Source organism: Camelina sativa, chromosome 19 (genome assembly GCF_030686135.1).
Source record: "Camelina sativa cultivar CO46 ecotype springtype chromosome 19, ASM3068613v1".
Classification (NCBI taxonomy): Eukaryota; Viridiplantae; Streptophyta; class Magnoliopsida; order Brassicales; family Brassicaceae; genus Camelina; species Camelina sativa.
The window spans coordinates 13,103,895-13,125,239 of NC_141898.1; the positions used below are offsets into that span (position 1 = coordinate 13,103,895).

Sequence of the window (21,345 nt, forward strand, 5' to 3'; positions counted from 1 at the left end):
ACTCACTTGCAGGATTTTTGGCAAACTTCAGCACCGTTGTTTGTCTCCACTTTTGCGTTGTTTCGACTCTCTAAAAAACTAAAGGGTCTCAAGCAAGTATTGCGTCGTCTGGGGAGAGAATCTCTAGCCGATATTACTTGTCGAACACAGAATGCTCATGAGGAGCTCTGTCGTCGATAGGAAGCAACATTAGCCACTCCCTCACCTGATTGTATGGAAGCAGAAAAACTGGCTTTTAAGCGATGGGATTTTTTGTCTACGTTGGAGGAGGGTTATATGAAACAAAAATCGAAGCTTCTCTGGTTGAACGTTGGAGATCAAAACAATGCTTACTTTTATCGATCTGTAGAGCAACATAAAATGCAGAATACTATTTGGGAGATCACCAACCAGCATGGAGTTGTCTTGCAGCGACCAAAGGACATTAAGGAGGAGGCTGTGAGGTTCTCTACAGAGTTTCTTACACACTCTCCAGACGACTACTATGGGATGTCCGTTGACAGCCTGCAAAGCTTATTGGCTTTCAAATGCTCTGCTACTAATCATGATATGCTAATTAAGGGGGTGATTGCTGCTGAGGTTAAAGCGGTTCTCTATTCCATGCCATCAAACAAATCTTCGGGCCTGACGGCTATACTATTGAGTTTTACAAGGCTGCTTGGCCAATCATTGGTAATGACTTCACTGTTGCTGATATATCATGGTTTTTAGGTGTTTTTAGCCATGATATAAGTCTTGTTTATAGAGTCTTTTTGGTATTTTTAGAGTCTTTTGAGTCTTTACAGGATTAAGCATGGATGGGAGCATAATAGAGCTAAATAGGAAGATTTGGAGCTTATTCAAGCATTGAGGCTGAAGCTGCAAAGTTGGGAGACGAATTCAGAGAAGGCATCGATCGATGCTTCATATGTGTCAATCGATGCATAGCCAAAGAAGAAAAATCGGAAGTTTTCCCAAAAGTTATGAAGATTTACAGAACCGCCCCAAAGTTTTCCAAATTTGCATCATTAGTCCCTGGACGTGTTTTAGGAATATATTTATAGGATTTTTATGGTCATTGTTTAGACCTAAGCTTTATTTTTCACTGAAACTTTTGAGAGGAAACCCTGAGAGATTTTAGAGAGTTTTTGGAGAGAAGAACCAAGACTCCTTCCAGAGAAGATTCAGAACTCCTTTTCTACTTCTTTTAATTTCTTAATGCAATTTATTCAGAATATGACTTGTGTTCTTTCAATTATGTCTGAGTAGATCTGTTTGTTAGGTTTAGGGTTTCTCATTAGGGATTTCATGGATTGTTAGATTGATTAATTGTTTGGATTCATTATCATTCTTGTTCTTCACCATAGGTTATTCTTAATGCTAGATCTTTGATTAGTCATCTGGATTTAGATCTTAGGATTATTAATTGATATGAGAATATAATTGATTTTTCTGACTAAAACCTTTGGTGAGCAAAATTACTTCTTGCAAAGAGATTTGATTTAGTAAATTTGTGAACTTATCTAAACTTGATTTTATTGCTGGTTTTTAACTTGAATTTTGCAAAGAGATTTGGATTTTCGGGTTTTAAAAATTAGATAATATTTGCAGTGAGAACTGATTTATTTTACAATTGTGTTTAGAGTTCAAGAACAGTGCTTAATTATTGAATCCTGCTTGCTTAATTAATTGATCTGATTTTCCATGATTTCCTGAGAATTTCCCTAGGCCTAGCGTTTCATCCATGTGAATTTACATCTCTTTTATTTTTTCTTTTTGCATTGCTATTTAAATTATAATTTTGGTTTAGCATAATTAAAAGATTATTAAAACTATTGTGTGATGTAGAGTCCTTGTGGATACGATCCCTAAATACTACAGTGATCTCTTAATTTGAGAGAGTAGCTCTAGGGTAAATTTGAGCATATCAAATTTTGGCGTCATTACTGGGGACTCTTTTGATTCACCATTAGATTAAATTCTTTAGTTTTGTCTAAATTTTTATTTTTTTATTTTACTCACACGCTTTTGTTTCTTTTCTCTTGTGTGTTTCAGGTACATGCCTAAGCCTAGCACCAGGAAAAATCCTACTGGCCCAGTTGTTAAGCTTACAAACCAAGAGTTAGGACAACTAGAGCGTGAAAATACAAAAGCAGCCAAGTCAGTGAAGATGGTCAAAACACTCATATTGAGACCTGATCAGGCTGGAGTTTTGAAGGATCAAGAGGGTCATGTGTACAACGAGCAAGGCCAGAAACTTGATGCTGAAGGACAAGTTATTCAGGAAGAACTCATAGTGGTCGATGAGAATGCACGTTGCATCAACCGACACAATGACGGCATCGATCGACACAACCAAGAAGGCGTCGACCGATGCAACATTGGCGTCGATCGACACAATGCCAGAGCCGTGGAAGGTCACAATCAGGCTAGACGGGACAACAATGGAGAGCTTGTCAAGACTCTTGCGGACTTCAACAGACCAGACTTATTCTATGAGAACCGCTCCGTAATTGTCCCTCCTCCATTCCCAAGGAATGATTTTGAGCTGAAGCCTGCCTACTTCGCTCTTGTTGGACAAAGACCTTTCCAGAATCTGCCACATGAGAAGCCCTTAGACCATATTGAGCATTTTGAGGATATAGTCACAAGCATCAAGGCTAATGGAGTCATAGGGGACTATCTATATTGCAAGCTCTTCCCCTACTCTCTTGCTGGGGAAGCATCTCATTGGCTAAGGCAACTCAAACCAGGATCTCTGAAGACCTGGAATGATATCAAGGTGGCATTCCTCAACTACTTCTATGATGATGCAATGTTCGATGAGTTGAGGATTAAGCTCTCCACCTTTAGAGAAGGACCTTCTGAATCTTACAAAGCTGCTAAGGTGAGGTTCAAAGCATACCAGAGAGATTGTCCGCATCATGGGTTCTCAGAAGTGCAGTTGATTAGCATCTTTTTCAGCGGTATTAATTAGAGGTATCAGATGGCTTTAGATGCAGCTAGTGATGGGAACTTCAAGACAAGGTACCCATATGAAGCTGAACAGTTGATAGAAAGACTAGCCTCAAGCAACAGTACTAAGAATGCAGACTTAGAGCGGAAAAGAGCACATGAAGGCAATGGTTCAAATCAGTTTGCTACGGTGAATGCTAAGTTGGATGCAGTCCACAATCTTCTTGTGGGAAAGAAGTCTGTCCATTTTGCTGAAGATGTTGAGACTTTTGAACCAAAGCCAGAGATTACAGAAGATATTAACTATGTGTATGGAGCTGGGTATCAAAATCAGAGATTTGGTCAGAAGAATTCATTCTCAGGAAATCCAAACAACAACTTCACTAGGAGCTATGGTTCTTCTTCTTACCAACCCCTCCCTCCACCCAATTCAGAGAGCAAGATGGAATCAATGATTGGGCAGATTCTTCAAGGTCAAAAGAAGTTAACAGTAGACTTCAATGGGAAGATTGATTCTGTATACACTGAGCTGACTGGGAAGTTCGATGCATTAAATACTCATGTCAAGAAGCTGGAGAATCAAGTGATTCAGACTGATGGCTCTGTTAAAAGACAAGAGGAACTTCTTTCTAGAAGAACAGAGTCGAACCCCAAGCATGCTTGTAATGCCATTTTGGTGAAGGATGGAGACGATGATACGGTAGTGGAACCAGCATCGACCGATGCACAGCAGCATCGATCGATGCAACCACCATCTAGCGTCGATCGATGCACCACCATTGTCGATCGACACCCCCCACAAACAGCTTCGGTTTCTCTTCAAGTTCCACCATCTGATTCAGAGCAAGCTTATAAACTGAAGGTTCCTTTTTCTAAGCCTAGGAGGTCTAAACAGGAGATTGAAGAAGCTAGATGCAAGGCTATGATGGACAAGGTAATGATTGAGATGCCCTTAATTGATGCTGTCAAGTTTTCTCCTAGGATTAAGCGATATGTAAAGAGGATGGTCACTAATGGTTTGAGTCCTGAGGAAGGAGCTTTGCTAACCAAGGATGTCAGCTCAATTCTGTTGAAGCAGCTTCCACAGAGGAAGAAGGATAAGAAGCAGGAAGTGGTTGTCTCTAAGAAAGTGAGTGCAATGATTCAGAGTAGGGTTGCAGAGAAGTTACAAGATCCTGGAAGTTTTGTGTTTGACTGCTTTATCTCCATAGGAAGGTTCCCTCACTCTCTTTGTGATCTCGGTTCTAGTATTAACTTGATGCCCCATTTTGTTGCTGTGAGACTTGGAATGACAGATTTCAAGCCAACTAAGATCTCTCTTATCTTAGTTAATTGGTCCAGAAGGATTCTTGAAGGTGTTTTAGAGGATATTCCAATTAAGATTGGAGATTGCATGATTCCCACTGATTTTGTGGTGCTGAAGTATGACAAAGAGCCTAGTGATCCTCTCATCTTAGGAAGATCTTTCTTGGCTACAGCTGGTGCCATTATAGATGTGAAGAAGGGACACATAACTCTGAATGTGGCTGATTTGGTCATGAACTTTGAGATGGACAAGCTGAGACGAGCTCCCACTATTGATGGTCATACATTTTCTGTGGAGATTGCATCTGATGACGATCCTATTTTAGAGCTTCATGGAGACATTACTGCTGGGTATGTCAAAGAGATGGAGACTGTTGAGGAAGTGAGTAAGCAATCTGTTAAGCTTGAAGATTGGAGTGGAGATCATCTAATCAGTACTAGAGACCATGATGAGATTCTGATCCATGACAAGTTGCTGGTAGATGATGTTTTTGTAATGGAAACACGGATTGCTGAGGAAAGTTGCAGAATCGTTGACGAGACACGAGTTGCAGGCACAGCATCGATCGATGCAGCTATTGCATCGATCAACACACCTCCACGAGAACATCCAGGCTTGTCCAAAACCGATGATTCTCGAGTTGTTTTCTTAGCTGCAAGTCCTAGACCAGTTGTAAAGCTGAAATCTCACCATTCCAAAGTCCAGAATCCACAGATAAGACCAAGGTATGCATCTCCTTCTCCTAAACTTTCTCCTAACATCAATAAAAATTTCAAAGGTACAAAAACTGTTTTGCAGGTAACCAAGCCACAAGATTATCGTAGAGCGCTTGTTTCTTCTGTTGATGATTTTGCAAGACTTAAAGGAAAGCCACCCATACCTCAGTCCCGCCCTGGTCTGGTTCCTCACATCCTTGGCAGATCACATGCACCTACTGCCTACTCACCACCTTGGATGAAGAGGAAATTCTCTCGGAAGCATTCATTGCCATGTTCCGATCCACCGGATGCCTGAGATCCGACACAGTCAAGCTAATGACTGAAAACAAGCGCTTAGTGGGAGGCAACCCACTGGTAGGTATTTCTTTTTCCTTTTTCTTTTGATTTATATTTATTTTTATTTATTTTTATTCGCCAATCTCTTACTTGATAACACTGTAGACATTGTTGTTTAAGTCTGGGCGAGGCAGTTACTAACTACGTTTTTGTTTTTGAGCGTCATTCAAAAAAAAATGGTTTTATTTAGTCAAAATTTTTGTTGGGAACTATGATTTTTCTTTTTAGTCTACTGCCTTGGTTGATTAATGTTGCAGATTGAATCCAAAATCCGACTAAAGAAAAATCCAAAGGCTGACCAGTAAACCAGAGACATCTGAATTTCCAACATAATCCATAAAAGCCTGAGGTAATTTCTGCGCTTTTCGTTTTACCTCATCAAGGAGATTGATGTTCATAGAGCTTGACTCTTTGTTCATACCTGACAAGTAAGATTTCAAAAGAAAAGAAAATGGTACTCCTCTCCCTTATTCAAGTTTTAAAAAAAATCCTGAGAGTTTTGTTTTAAAAAAAAGTGTGAATAAAAGATGAGATGATTTTGATCAGTTTAGAGAGGTAGGTAAATTACCTGTGACCTCATTATTCTATTCTTGAGTCAAATGATCACACAAAGCTTGGAAGCGAGGGGTAGGTAAATTACCGATGACCCTATTATTCTTCGCCTACAACTTTGAGGAAAAAAAAAAGAGAAGAAGATAAAAAAACAAAGCAAAGCTCGAAGGAAGATAAAATAGAATAAGTCTGGGGGAGAGAAAGAGCACCACATGTTGTACAAGTTATATCTTGCTTGTTATGGTATAGTACGGGAATGAGTCTAGAAGGTTCTTGACATTGATCAAATTGATGAGTTCCACCGATGAAGGCTTAGTGGAGGAAGTAGTGGAATTTGGTTTGAATTTGGGATGCTATGAAAGTCAACGGAGAAGTACATGGTGGTTCGATTTTGATTTGTCTGCTACGCATATGGATTATTGTTTGAATGATCATGGCAATACTTTATAAAGAAAATGAGTTCTTGCGTTTTCAAACCTCTTTCACAGATCTAAGTTTTTGTTTTGCTTGAGGGCAAGCAAAGACTAAGTCTGGGGGAATTGATATATCATGGTTTTTAGGTGTTTTTAATCATGATATAAGTCTTGTTTATAGAGTCTTTTTGGTATTTTTAGAGTCTTTTGAGTCTTTATAGGATTTAGCATGGATGGGAGCATAATGGAGCTAAATAGGAAGATTTGGAGCTTATTCAAGCATTGAGGCTGAAGCTGCAAAGTTGGGAGACGAATTCAGAGAAGGCATCGATCGATGCTTCATATGTGTCGATCGATGCATAGCCAAAGAAGACAAATCGGAAGTTTTCCCACAATTTTTGAAGATTTACATAACCGCCCCAAAATTTTCCATATTTGCATCATTAGTCCCTGGACATGTTTTAAGAATATATTTATAGGATTTTTATGGTCATTGTTTAGACCTAAGCTTTATTTTTCCCTGCAACTTTTGAGAGAGAACCCTGAGAGATTTTTGAGAGTTTTTGGAGAGAAGAATCAAGACTCATTCCAGAGAAGATTCAGAACTCTTTTTCTACTTCTTTTAATTTCTTAATGCAATTTATTCTGAATATGATTTGTGTTCTTACAATTATGTCTGAGTAGATCTGTTTGTTAGGTTTATGGTTTCTCATTAGGGATTTCATGGATTGTTAGATTGATTAATTGTTTGGATTCATTATCTTTCTTGTTCTTCATCATATGTTGTTCTTAATGTTAGATCTTTGATTAGTCATCTAGATTTAGATCTTAGGATTATTAATTGATATGAGAATATAATTGATTTTCCTGACAAAAACCTTTGGTGAGCAAAATTACTTCTTGCAAAGAGATTTGATTTAGTAAATTTGTGAATTTATCTAAATTTGATTTTATTGCTGGTTTTTAACTTGAATTTTGCAAAGAGATTTGGATTTTCGGGTTTTAAAACTTAGATAATATTTGCAGTGAGAACTGATTTATTTTACAATTGTGTTTAGAGTTCAAGAACGGTGCTTAATTATTGAATCTTGCTTGCTTAATTAATTGATCTGATTTTCCATGATTTTCTGAGAATTTCCCTAGGCCTAGCGTTTCATCCATGTGAATTTACATCTCTTTTATTTTCTGTTTTTGCATTGCTATTTAAATTATAATTTTGGTTTAGCATAATAAAAGATTATTAAAACTATTGTGTGATCTAGAGTCCTTGTGGATATGATCCCTAAATACTAGAATGATTTCTTAATTTGAGAGAGTAGCTCTAGGGTAAATTTGAGCATATCAGTTGCTATCCAATCTTTTTTTTGAGAAGGGGTTTCTCCCAAAGGGGTCTAAATGCCACGATTTTGGCTTTAATCCCCAAAACCGAATCAGCAAGTGTCATGAAGGATTATAGGCCTATCTCATGCTGCAATGTGGTATATAAGGTTATCTCGAAAATTCTTGCTAATCGGCTAAAGATGCTTCTGCCTAAGTTCATTGATGCGAATCAGTCTGCATTTGTCAAGGACCAGCTTTTATTGGAGAATGTTTTGCTTGTCTCAGAAGTTGTTAAAGACTATCACAAGGACACCATTTCTCCACGTTGTGCAATGCAAATTGATATTTCTAAAGCCTTTGATTCAGTACAATGGGATTTCCTGTTAAACATACTTGAAGCACTGGAGCTACCTGCAAAGTTCATTCATTGGATCAAGTTGTGTATCTCCACTGCCTCTTTTTCTGTTCAGGTGAATGGGGAGCTCGCATGGTTTTTTCAAAGCACACGGGGTCTGCAACAAGGGTGTTCATTGTCTCCTTATCTGTTTGTGATTTGCATGAATGTGCTGTCTAAACTCCTTGACAAAGCAGCGTCTGAGAAGCGTATTGGTTACCATCCCAAATGTAAGCCTATTCAATTGACACATTTATGTTTTGCTGACGATCTGATGGTGTTTGTGGATGGACAAAAGCAGTCTGTTGAAGGCATTCTAGATATCTTTGATCGGTTTGCTGCAATCTCTGGACTGCGGACCAGTATTGAAAAGTCCATTATTTATATGGCTGGAGTCTCTGATATTTGCTGCTTAGACATTCTCCAACATTTTCCATTTGCTCATGGCCAACTTCCGGTGCGCTACCTCGGTTTACCTCTACTCACTCGACAAATGTCCTCTGCTGATTGTCTCCCACTTCTGGAAAAGGTCTGAGCCCGTCTGACATCTTGGAGTGCACGAACTCTCTCTTATGCAGGTCGCTTGCAGCTTCTGACCTCTGTTATCTCTGGTACACTGAACTTCTGGATCTCCACGTACCGTCTTCCTAGTTGGTGTATAACAAAAATTGACAAATTATGCTCTGCTTTCCTCTGGTCTGGTCCAGAGATGAGTGGCAAGAAGGCAAAGGTCTCTTGGCTAGAGGTCTGTCGACCAAAAGCTGAAGGGGGTTTGGGGGTTCAATCTCTTCGGCTTGCTAACAAATTAAACTGTCTAAAGCTCATATGGAGGATAATGTCGGGACGGGACTCTCTTTGGTGTAGGTGGATCTCTACCACTCTGCTCAAAACACGATCCTTCTGGGAACTCAAATCTACCACTAGTCTAGGCTCTTGGATGTGGCGGAAGCTTCTAAAATATAGACCACTTGCTAAGCAGCTTTACAAAGTACATGTTAACAATGGGACATCAACATCTTTTTGGTATGATAGTTGGAGTAGATTGGGTTGTGTCCAAGAGATCACTGGGAGCAATCAACATATTGAACTTGGTATTCCTTTGAATGCTACAGTGGCTGCTGCGAAAGAGGAACACTATAGGAGACAATATCGTTGTCCCCTTCTAAATTCCATTGAAACTGAACTCGCGGATCTCACTCTCACTGTCGATGAAGACACCTCCATGTGGAAGGGTCTGCACAATACCTATCGAGCGAAGTTCGTAACTCAAGAAACAACTGCTCTGCTCCGTGACCCTCAGCAGGTGGTATCTTGGGCTAAAAGTATATGGTTCACGAACGCAACCCCGAAGTACGCGTTTGTTTCCTGGCTGGCTATTAAGAATAGGCTGTCCACAGGAGACCGTATGCAGTGATGACACTCCAACCAACGCACCGACTGTGTCTTCTGTGGCTCTGAGGAAACCCGTGATCACCTCTTTCTTTTCTTGTCTGTATGCAACAGCTGTATGGACACCGCTTGTACGTCGGCTACTTGGTACCTCATTCACAGTCGACTGGAACACTCTTCAAGCTACACTCAGCGACATCACAGTTGACAAGATCACGCTCTTTACTATTCGTATACCTATCAAACCATTGTTTATCATCTTTGGCAGGAGCGCAACAAGCGTCGACGTGGAGCCAACCCCACTCCCTTCTCTCACCTGGTCAAGCTCATTGATAAGACAGACCGCAACAGGTTCACGTCAATGCGCAATCAAGGGAACTACTCTTATGATGAAGGGATAACCTTATGGTTTGCCACTCGGCCTCCTTGACTACTATCTGTTGTAACTCTTATATCAGCTCTAGTTCAATTTTTGTTTAGAAAATTAAGCAATTGGTAACAGTCATTGTAAAATGGTCTTTTTTGGTTTGAATTAATTTAACATTCAATTCAAAAAAGAATAAAAAAAGAAAGTCGTCGTGTGTTGTGAGAGTCTGAGGGATGGATGGATGTCGACATCCACTGCATCGACAAGATATTCATTCTCGGGGGATAATCAAGTCAGTGAATTTGGTTTTGATCCGCTTGTTACATATCAGACAGGACCTTGGCCAGTTCTTCTTAATTACGTTCCAAGTTTAGTCCAAATCGAGCGACCTGCTGGAGGCAAAAGAAAACGAGGTGCCTAAACAAAGCTGTAGCTACATGTAATATTGGTTTTTGTGTCTTTTCCTTAATTTATCTTGGTCATATTCATTAAATAATCCTCTGATCGAGCGAGCTGGAGGCAAAATGAGAAGAGGAGACTAAAATAACCTCTACATGTGATCTCTTGTAATTTTTTTTTTCTTTAATTTATCTCGGTCATCTTCCTTTTGTTTTTGTTTTTTGTGTTTCTCTTCATTTATCTTTGAACTTATTTATATCTCTCAGTAGTAATTCTCCTTGCTTTAAATACAGCTTTTTTAAGTTTTATGATAAAAACATGTGATCTAAAGAAAGAAAGAAGTGTGTTACTATAATCCAATGACAAAAGTGTCTCTCATGTACAAAGCTCCCTGTTCCGAGACCTCCTTTTTCACCTAAGTAACTACAAGTTGTACTGTACAGCAACTACCCATTCACAAAATCACAACCCACCATCTATTTAAAATCACAGCTAAGCTTGCGTTTTTTGGGTGGGGTTATATGGATATACACCGTGGAAAAAGATTATAATAGATTAATAGTGTAAAAGACTCGGTGTTAAACAAAAATTGTGAAAAAAGATTATAATAGTGTAAAAGACTTGGTGTTATATGGATATACACCGTGGCGTATCAGCCTTAACCTAATTACATGAGTTTGAGGCTCATAACAAAATATCCAATGGCATCATTTGCCTTCTTTACATCAAGTCATTGTAGGCAGCCGTGTGCTGATCTCCCCACCTAGCGTCAAGCTTAGCAGGAGGAGGAGGAGCAGCCAGAGGAGCAGATGGTCGTCAATACCAAGGGCTTGCATTCCAATCGTGGCAAGGGTTGAACATAATAAGTATAATAGTTTATTTGAAAATAATAGAATAGTTTAAGAGTATGTGATCCTAAAAAAGAGAAAATAATAAATAGTACTAAAACTACAAAAATTAAATGTTAAACATAAAGTGTTAGTAAAAACACAACCATCAAAATGAAAATCAAAAATTCATGGTAAAAAATTATTTTGGCAAAGAGACATAACTCTTAAAAAAAATTATATAGTGAAAAGTCATACTGAATCGAGACAATCTTGCCAAAAATATTGTTTAATGTAATATAAATATAAGAATGTTGTAAATAATTATGATAAAGAGTTGCAACTATTATAACAATTATCAATATTTATACTATTAGTAAAATCTATAGTAAAAAAAGTGATCTTAAATGATAATATCGAACGAATGGTTGTAATAAATAAATGTAACTTTCTGATAAAATAATTATAAATTTAAAATATATTTAATCTTTAGTGAAAATGTATCAAGGAAAATTATAGTAAAAGTACACAACTTCTAAAACTAAAATACATATTCTACAAAGTGTTAAGATAAATAGACTCAACTCTAAATTATATTATAAAATTGAAAATTTATATTGCTATAATCATTTCTAAAATCTCTAATTAGATTATAGAATAACATTGGATACTGGATATTAATATATTAATATTTTGATTATTTTGATTCAACATAAATCAGAAAATATGTTTCAACGAACAATGATTTGTTAGTAACTGAAGAAGACACAAATATATATAAATTTCAAAAGATTTGAATATTGAATAGACACAACTATTTAAATTAAAAGTAGTGATGAAAAAATGTGAACAATACATGGTGAAAAGACACAGCTTTACAATAAACAGACACAACCGTATATATTTTTTTAGAATTACAACATATTTTTTTACGAAATGGTACGGAAAAATCACAACTGTTGTTGGCTTTTATCCATATTGCTATTATTATATATAGATTACTAGATTAAGTCCCATGCTAGAGCATGGGTTAAAATTTATTTTATTTATTTTGTATTTTTTCTATTAAATATAATTTATGTGATTGTTTTTAAAAGTTTTTTTGGATAAAACATTATGCAATAAAATCATATGCTAAATATGATGACTTGAAAAAGACATCTAATTTGTAAGTTGTATATTGTTAATGATTCTAGATAAGTACTCTTGCTATAACACTGGTTAAATTTTATTTTATACAAAAGTTTGTATATTTTACATTTTCAAATAAATTTTTAATATGTTGTATTAGTTTATGTATGTGAAGTTATTTCAACAATGTATATTCTACATCATGACTTGAATGTCATTATAAGACATAATTTTGTAAATTTGGTTTTTAAAAAGTGAGTTATTATATTATGAGTAATTTAATATATTGTTATACTTTTTGTTTTAATATAATTGGTTTCTTGAAATTCTTTCATTTTATAGTGCATATTAATGACATTGCTATAACAAATCAATTTAGAGTGTTTATAGTTTCTAACTTTTATATCAAGTTTCAATATTTTAAAAATATTTCAAAATAAATTATTTAAAGTTTATTATATTATATAAAATTATAAAATTCAACAAAAAATATGAAATAGAATTTAAATATTCAAATTTGGACCCGTTACTCAGTAAATTTTTTTAATTCAATAGATATTATTTTTAAAGAATAATATTACTAAAGCTTGAATATTTTATAGATTGAACAATTTATATTTGTTTTTAAAAATTCAACTTATGGTATATCCGGAAATAAAACTATTTTTTAATTATAATAAATAATATGATAACTTATTTGTTTCACAAAATAGACTCATATAAAAAAATGAGAGGTGAAGTATAATGATAATTAACATATTAATATGTTAAGTTAGATATCAAAATATTTTATTTGATGAATAATTTAATAAAGGATATTAATATGGTAAGTTAGATGATATCAAATGATTTTTTTAGAATATTCTCTTTAAGATTTTCGAAAACAACGTGCTCTAGTAATAAAATCTACCAAAAATAAATTAAGGTTGCATCCACTATTTAACTTGTAACCAATAAATCTATCAATTAATCTATAACCTATTTGTAACTAAGTTATTAAAATTATATATCTATAAAATAATGTGGTGTACTTTCGTTTCATTATAAAGGGATGGTTTAGTGTGGTGGGCCGACGTTTTCATGGGCTTGGGCTTCTTATATTAGTTTTGTTGTGTCGTTTTGATCCGAAAAAGATCAGAAGAGCAATAAAAAACTAATCCGATTGAAATGTAGAAGAGTTTTTTTAGACCATCTCCGATGGTTAAGAAATCCTCATGGAGTTTTTAACCATATTTATGATAGAAATATAGCTAAATCAAATTCTAAGAAACTCATGAATGTTTTTTAAAAAAACATACTCCAATGGTAGAGTTCTTAAAACTGAAAATTTGAAAATCAAAATCATATGTACAACATATTTTGACTCTCAGGTTAACTTGATACACAACACAATCGTGATTTGTTCATAATTTAACTTTTGATTTCTTTTAATTAGTGTTTGTTAGTTTATTATTTAATATTGGTTCCTAAAGTTGATACAAGTTACCTAATAAGCTATAAGATTTGTGTCGATCTTAACGTGAAAGGATTGATAAACCTGATAGTTGTGAATTTGTGTCATAGAAATACTAATTTTAGTGGATGTATTATGTTAAACAAAAGATAGTGCATATGTTGTCACGATATATGAGTTGTAATTAACAATTTATATTTCTAAAACTCTATTTTGTAAATTCAAAAACTGAAAAGATAATGTATTTTAAAATTTAAAGATTTAAAGTGTAACATCTGCGAACAAGATATGGCATTTTTGGTGTGGGTGTCGATCGACACCAGGGGTGCATCGATCGACACCAACTATTCCGGATTCAACCGGTTTGTTTTGAGTGCTATTTGGTTCGGTTTGGTTCAATTAGAAATCCCTAAAACCAACATTTATAAGGAAAAGTCGACCTATTTGTTTGAGAGGGAGTTTTGTCGCCGTTTCCAAAAGAGGAAAAAAAAGAAAAGAAGCTTTGTTGAGTGTTCTTGAGCTTTGGGGAGATTATTGGTGGTTTTTGGAGGAATTTGTTGCTGGGATTGCATTAGAAGCTTTCTATGAGTGTGTGGACATCAGTTTTGAGTCAGAATCTCCTATAAAAGAGGTGAGTGCTTGACCATGGCTGATCTAAGCCTGAGATCTCTTTTGTTTGGTTGTTCTTTGTTTGTGTGTGGTGTTTTGCTTGCTTGGATTGGTTGGTTTCGTGTTTCCATAGGTTCCTGAAGCGCTTAGGAGAGTTTGGGACAGATTGGAGGCGATTTGAAACGGAGGTTCGTCGTTCGGATTCGTGCAGTTCGCGTCTGCGAAGGCAGCATCGATCGACACCGACCTAGTGTCGGTCGACACCATGTTGTGCCAGCATCGATCGACACCGACCTAGCGTCGGTCGACACCAGTCTTATCCGAGACTTGTTTTTCCTGGTTTGATGTGTTGTTTGTGTTTTGTTGTTTGCCTTAATATGAGAGTCTCAGTTGCTTGTGTGTATAGCCCAGTAGATGGGAGGATTGCCTCACTGAGTGTTTATCAAATACTCATGCATCTCAATTTGTGTTTGTGGTGCAGGTAAAGACAAAGTGTGATCGTTGAATCAAGGCAATGAAGAGGAGGATGTTCTAGTGGCTCGCTTGGTTGTCTGGCTTCTGTTAGGTTGCTAGAGTTGAGTCCTAGAATATTGTTTTAGGATTGTTGGTTCTCTGGTTTATGTTGATTGGATCATTAGTTTATGATTGGAATTAATACTGGTTATTTATTATTAGTTATTAGATTATTGGTTATTTATTGGTATTGTTATTTCCGTTGTTTGGTGTGATTGTGGTTAGGTGGCTAGTAGGTATGGAACCACTAGTTGTAGAGTATTTATTATTATTACTATTATTATTTATTATATATTTAAAAAAACAGGTCGGGTCGTTTCATAAAGATTGAGATAACTATAACAAATTCGAAAGTTTGAAAAGGATAATTTAAATCATGAAAATATCCTGAAATAATTTTAAAATAAATTTTTAGACATTTATAGTACACACTCAACAAACATAATTTTGTGTTTGGGTTCTCTATTTTATATTTAGGATAAATGGTTGAGGGGAGTAGGGTTTAATATTTAGAGCTTAAGGTTTAATTTTTAAACTTCCAAAAATAACACTATTTACACTTTTAAAATATTTTAAATTTCTTTTTATATTTGATTTTAGGTTTAGGTTCTCTATTTTACATTTAGAGTATTTTTTGAGGAAGTAGGGTTTAATATATAGAGTTTAGGGTTTAATTTTGAAATAGTATAGTGTGATTTTGGAACTTTAGAGATGATGTGCTAAATTTGGAAATAAAAAACAAATTGTCCTTATATTATTGTATATTAGTTTAAAGTTATTTTTAATTATTAATTGTCCTTATATTATTAATTTGGAAATCACATCATCTCCCCTTCTTATGTTTGTGCTATTTGTGAGAATTGTCATTATATTATTGTATATTAGTTTAAAGTTATTTAAAAAAACAACAACAAAATACTAAAACTAAGAAGGGGAGATTTATACTATTATTTTAGGTAAATACTGCAAACATGAAAAGTAAAAAAAAAGTATTTATATTATCATCTTAAAAAAAATCTAAGGTTGAGATAAATTTATATCTAAGCAGAAGAATTCTTTGTTTGTTTTCTGCTCTCACTAAAAGAAATGTTATATTATTACTTATATAAAGTAAAGTTCAAAATATTTATATTGAGTAAAACAAATTATAATCCAAAAATATGTAATTTTTGATTTTAAGGATATCTTAATATTCTATATATACTCATTAGGTGAATGTTAGTTTTTCTTAAGTTTAAGATTTATTAGTTATAAATTAAATAACTATATTATTCATTTAAAAATTTTCAAAAATACAATACCAATTAAACATTCATTTAAATATGAATAAGTAAACAACCAAAATAATGAATCAAAAATTTTTTAAAACATTATAAATATCTTAAACTATTTTTGTTAAGTACATTTGGTCGCGTATGCTCGCGGGTAACTCCTCTAACTATGTTACTTTATGTTTATATTAGAAAAATTACTTCTGTTTCTTATTATTGAAGATTAAATCATAGGCGTCTCTTTTGGTTAATTCTTTTCCATTTACATTTTTGTTGGAATCTTTTTTAGTCTTATAATTAATTTATTTTTTTGTTTGTTAAATTAGTTGGATTATTTTTAAATAATATATTTGCCCACACAATTGTATGAAAGAATCGAATTAGTGATATATTTGACCACAAAAAAAAAGTTTAGACAAAAATTATTTAAAAAAAAAGTTTTTGCCCGGCTAACTCTCCTAGTAAATAAATAAATAAAAAAAGAAGGCGTATTGACAGAATGTATAAACACCTTTGCATTGTATATAATTAAGACACAAAGGCAAATTGTGAAGAAATCAATTATATGAGTAGAGAGAGAGATAGGAAGGAATAATGGGACTTACAGGCGTATTCAGGTGCTAGATAACCAAACGTCCCTGCTACTTTTGTTTGAACAGAGTATTTCCCATCGGCGACATTCTTAACCAAACCGAAATCAGCGATTTTGGCTCTCATGTCATCTCCGAGAAGGATGTTATCGGGCTTTAAATCTCTGTGGATATAGCATTTCTGAGCCAAGTTATGGAGATAATCCAGACCATGTGCCACGTCTAGCGCGATAGTAACTCTCTGTATCCATGTCAGAGGAGAGTTACTACGCTCAAACAAATGTTTTCCAAGATGTCCCTGTGGCATATACTCGTAAACGAGATACCTCTCGTTTTCGTTCACACAGTATAACCCAATAGAGCGACCAAGTTTTTGTGCTTGGCCTTTAAGAGTACTGCTATCTCTGCCTCAAAATCTTCTGCTTCTTTATCATCCATTGCTGACCTGTTCATCTTCTTGACGGCCTTCTCTTTCATCGGCATCCGGTAATTCTCCGTAGTACACTTCCCCAAAACCACCTTTTCCTAACGTTTTACTGAAATCGTTTGTCGCCGCGCGAAGAACCGCCATTGGAATGGTATCAGTCCTACCTTCACGAACGTTTCTTTCCCAAGAGTTGTCAGCAACACTACTACTAGGATTATTCAACGCACTGACGCTATGTGCTCCTTGTCCATCGGAACATTCACCACCACCACCATTAAGAGAGACATCATCACGAATAATGTCTCGGGGTTTTGGATCGCCGTAGTTGTTAGGAACACTACTAGGATCACTCAACGCACTGACGCTGTTGGCTCCATGTCTATTGGAACATTCACCACCTCAGGGGTTCTCAAGATCGGACCAATTAGATTTCCTGTAATTCCCTCTCGTACGAAATTTGTAAACCCCAAATCCTATTAGAGCCGCTGCAGATCAAAGAGATTGTTGCTTTTTGAGAAATCTGGGATAGGTCCAGAGAAATGATTCTTCTGAAGCCAAGCTTGTGACAAGGACGTCATACTCGAAAGCACTTGAATCGTTCCCGACATCCCCACGAGTTGATCGTTGATGCAAAGATTCTGAATCGAAGATTTCGCAAGCGACGGTGGTAAAACGCCGATGATATTTCGAAGAGAAGCCAAGGAATCCAAAATTTCAGGTAAAACGCTGGAGATGTTGGTGTTGTCGAGGTTTATGGTGGTGAGAGAAGAAGTCGAATCAACGAGCTCAGATGGGAAACTCCAAGAAGTCATGTTCTTGTTACCGCTCAAACTCAAACTTATGGAGTTCTAAGTGTTCTTGGTGAAATTATGGCTCTTTCTTGGAGAGAAAAAGTTTGAGATAATGACTTCTAAAGGAGCAGGGGATTAGTGATGGACTAATCATGTTTATGAAGGAACATGAATAAAGATAAAGGTGTAAAAACTTTGGTGTAAAAACTTCACAAAAAAATATTCCAGTTTTGAAATTCTAAATCAGAAGTAAAAAAAAAAAAAATAGAAAAAAGATAGAGATATTTGGCAAAATGATACATTTTTTAAACATAATTAGCAAAACAATACATTCACTAATTAGAAAAAACCACATTTATCACTGTTTGTCTATTTTTTCAGTCTTTTTGCCGTTCAGCAATCTTTTTAATTATATTTTATGCCATTGTATCTTCTTTTTCTCTCCATTTATTGATTTTTCAAATAATTGTTAATATAATTTTTTTAATAAACTTTTTAGATACAAAAAAATCTATATTTTGTTCTTTACAATTTGATATAAATTTTGTTTGATAAATTTTAAATATCATATATATATATATATATATATATTGTATCTGTACACATTTTTAAGTGTACAAATGCCTATACATCTTATTAAGTGTACAGATGTCTGTACACATTATTAAGTGTACATGTGTAATTTTTACAAAACCATTGTGGTATACACATTTGTACAAACATCTGAATCCAAAGAATTAAACAAATGACATTTGTACAATTAATAATGTGTACAGACATTTGTACCCTTAATAAGGTATACGGGATACAGAATTTGTAAAAAAATATTTAACATTATCAAATAAAATCATCAAACAAAATGCATATCAAATTACAAAGAAAAAAAACATAGATTTTTATCTATGTTTGAAAAAAGATATTAGCCAACATTTTTGTTTTAGATCGTTGGGAGCATATAATAAAGAAGAAAAAAATTTGAGAAAAAGAAAAAAAAAAATCAAACCCACTATTCCTCTCTCTCATATTTCTCCGCTTTCTCTCTCACCTTCTATTGTCTTTCTTTCCAAACTATTGACCAGGGTCTTTTAGTAATATTCTTCTCCTCCCTGGGTCCTACTCAAAATTTTATTTCTACTATTATCTATCTCACAACACCCTCTTTTTGCTATTATAAATAGTGTATGTATGTTTTTGACAATTAAGTTTCAAAAATGTACTAAAATGCTAAGAAACCCAAAAAAATATTATAGACAACAAGACCAAATGTGATAAGGTAACCTTACATTACAATATGGAATGTAATCAATCGTTCTCCAGAAGCAGTTGTATTTGTTGTCCTCACTCCTTAGTAGTGAGTTAAGTAACAAAAAATGGTTGATGTAAGAGCAACTCCAATAGACCCTCAAACCTTTAAATTTGAAGGATTTTTGAATTCCAACAGACCTTTAAACCCTCAATTTTTAAGGATTTGAATAGTGAACCCTCAAATTTGAGGGTGCACTATTGAGACCCTCAAATATTTTTACAAATTTTATTTTAGTCCTTCTAATATACATATCTTACAAATAATTTTATTAAATTCAAGTGTTATAAATATACCTATATAAATTCAAACACAATAAATTAAAATTATTGATATATAAAAGATATACCATTTACAAAAAAAAAATTTACAACAATAATGCAATAATTTATCATATATGGGAGCACTATGAAAATAGTTATATTGAGTAATTTTATTCTTTTACATGTAATTTTCTTTTATGTTTTTTGAAAATTACATACTATTTTGTTTTATCATATAAGGTATTGTATTTTTTAATATTTTTTTATTGTGTTTTATATATATATATATATTTATATGAAAGTTTTAATCATTATGTATGTAATTTATATCATGTAGCTTTTATTATGCAATAATGTGTGTTGTATAATAAAATAAAGAATATTTTATGTTGTATAATATAGAAAATATATGTTATAGATTTATTTATGAGTTTCTATCATTATTAGTGAATTTTAGAAACATTAATGGCTATATTGCAAATTAATTAGTTTTTAAAGATTTTTTTGAGGGATTATTGTTGGAGCAAACCACCCTCAAATCTTCATTTTAATGATTTGCTCCCTTCTATTCTATAGACTACAATCTTAAATTTTAGCTTTAACTTTTTGAATAAAGATTTTGAGTCCTAGTAGGCTAGTATAGAGTGTATAGTGTACAGTATAAGAACAAACAAAACCATCCTAGAGATTACGTGTAAAAAGTATATTATACCGCAAAAAAAAGCTTTACAATTTCAGCATCGTCAAAGAGATGGTTTGGGAGCAAGGGGAGTCCCAAGTACTTAACCGGAAGGGAACCAATCGAGAAACCGAAGTCCAGATTTGCTCTACGCTGATCCACCAAAGTGGAGCCAGCCAGGAACAGCTCTGTTTTGTTCTTATTCAAGACCAGACCTGAGATTTCAGAGAAGTAATCCAGTAGGTTGACAATTGCCTGCAAGGATGAGTATTCACCATCGTAAAATACCATGACATCATCAGCGAAGATCAAGTGAGTAACATTTGGATTTGTCGTCTTGGGATGGTACCCTATCTGTCCCAATTGAAACCGCAGATCTAAGAGCCGAGAGAAAATATCCATGCCAATAACAAATAGATAAGGAGAGAGGGGGTCTCCCTGCCTTAAGCCTTTCTTTCCTTTGAAGTAACCGCAAAGCTCTCCGTTCACTGAGATTGAAAACCTGGTTGTTTTAATGCATTGACTGATCCAGTGAACAAACCTGGTTGTTTATATATCAATATTTAGTGTAACTAACACTACTTTCAAAATTACCTTCGAATAAAGATTTGAGTCTAGTATAAGAACAAACATAACCATCCTAGAGATTATATGTAAGTATATTGTACCGGAAGAAAAGGCTTTACAATTTAAGCATCGTCAAAGAGATGGAGATAGAAGTGACCAAGTTTAGTGTATATGTGGTTGTTATTTCGCATATTTGAAACTTCGAGAGCTAATTTGTACACTATGGATATTATGAGGGGTTATTTTTGTAATTTTGAAAATCTGAGAGCTAATTTCTAATCTATGGATACTATGAGGGTCTTTTTATAAAATACCCTACTTCAAGCAATGATGGCCTCTAATTTTGAAAAACTATCTGATTTATTATTGTGTCGTTAGTTATCTTGACTTATTTGGTAGTTAAGTGCCTCATGTTCTCTATGAGGTGAAGTAAACTTTTTCTCTCCAAGAAAAAGTTCTAAGACTTCTTCTCTCACCACCATAAACCTCGACAACACCAACATCTCTAAGTGTTCTTAGTTAAGTGTACAATATCAGCTCAAAAGAGTCAATTAATAGGAAAAACGTTCACATAGGTAATTTGATGTGACTCCACTCTAGTGCGTCACGCCAGTTTGTCTACACTACCATTCTGTGATCGGAGAATCAAGACTCTTATCATATCAAGGAATATATTCACTAAAACCAACTTAATCTAAAATAAATAAAAAATAAAACCAAATAAATTTTTATACTTCAACCAAATAAAAAAATATATAATTCATATAAAATATCACAAATAAAGATTTTAGA

At 34.4% G+C, this 21,345-nt stretch overlaps 1 pseudogene; it reads right to left on the bottom strand.

Moving 5' to 3' along the window:
* Nucleotides 1-9,515: 9,515 nt before the first annotated feature.
* LOC104767807 (receptor-like kinase TMK4 pseudogene) lies at nt 9,516-17,762 on the bottom strand (annotated as a pseudogene).
* Between the last annotated feature and the right edge of the window lie 3,583 nt (nt 17,763-21,345).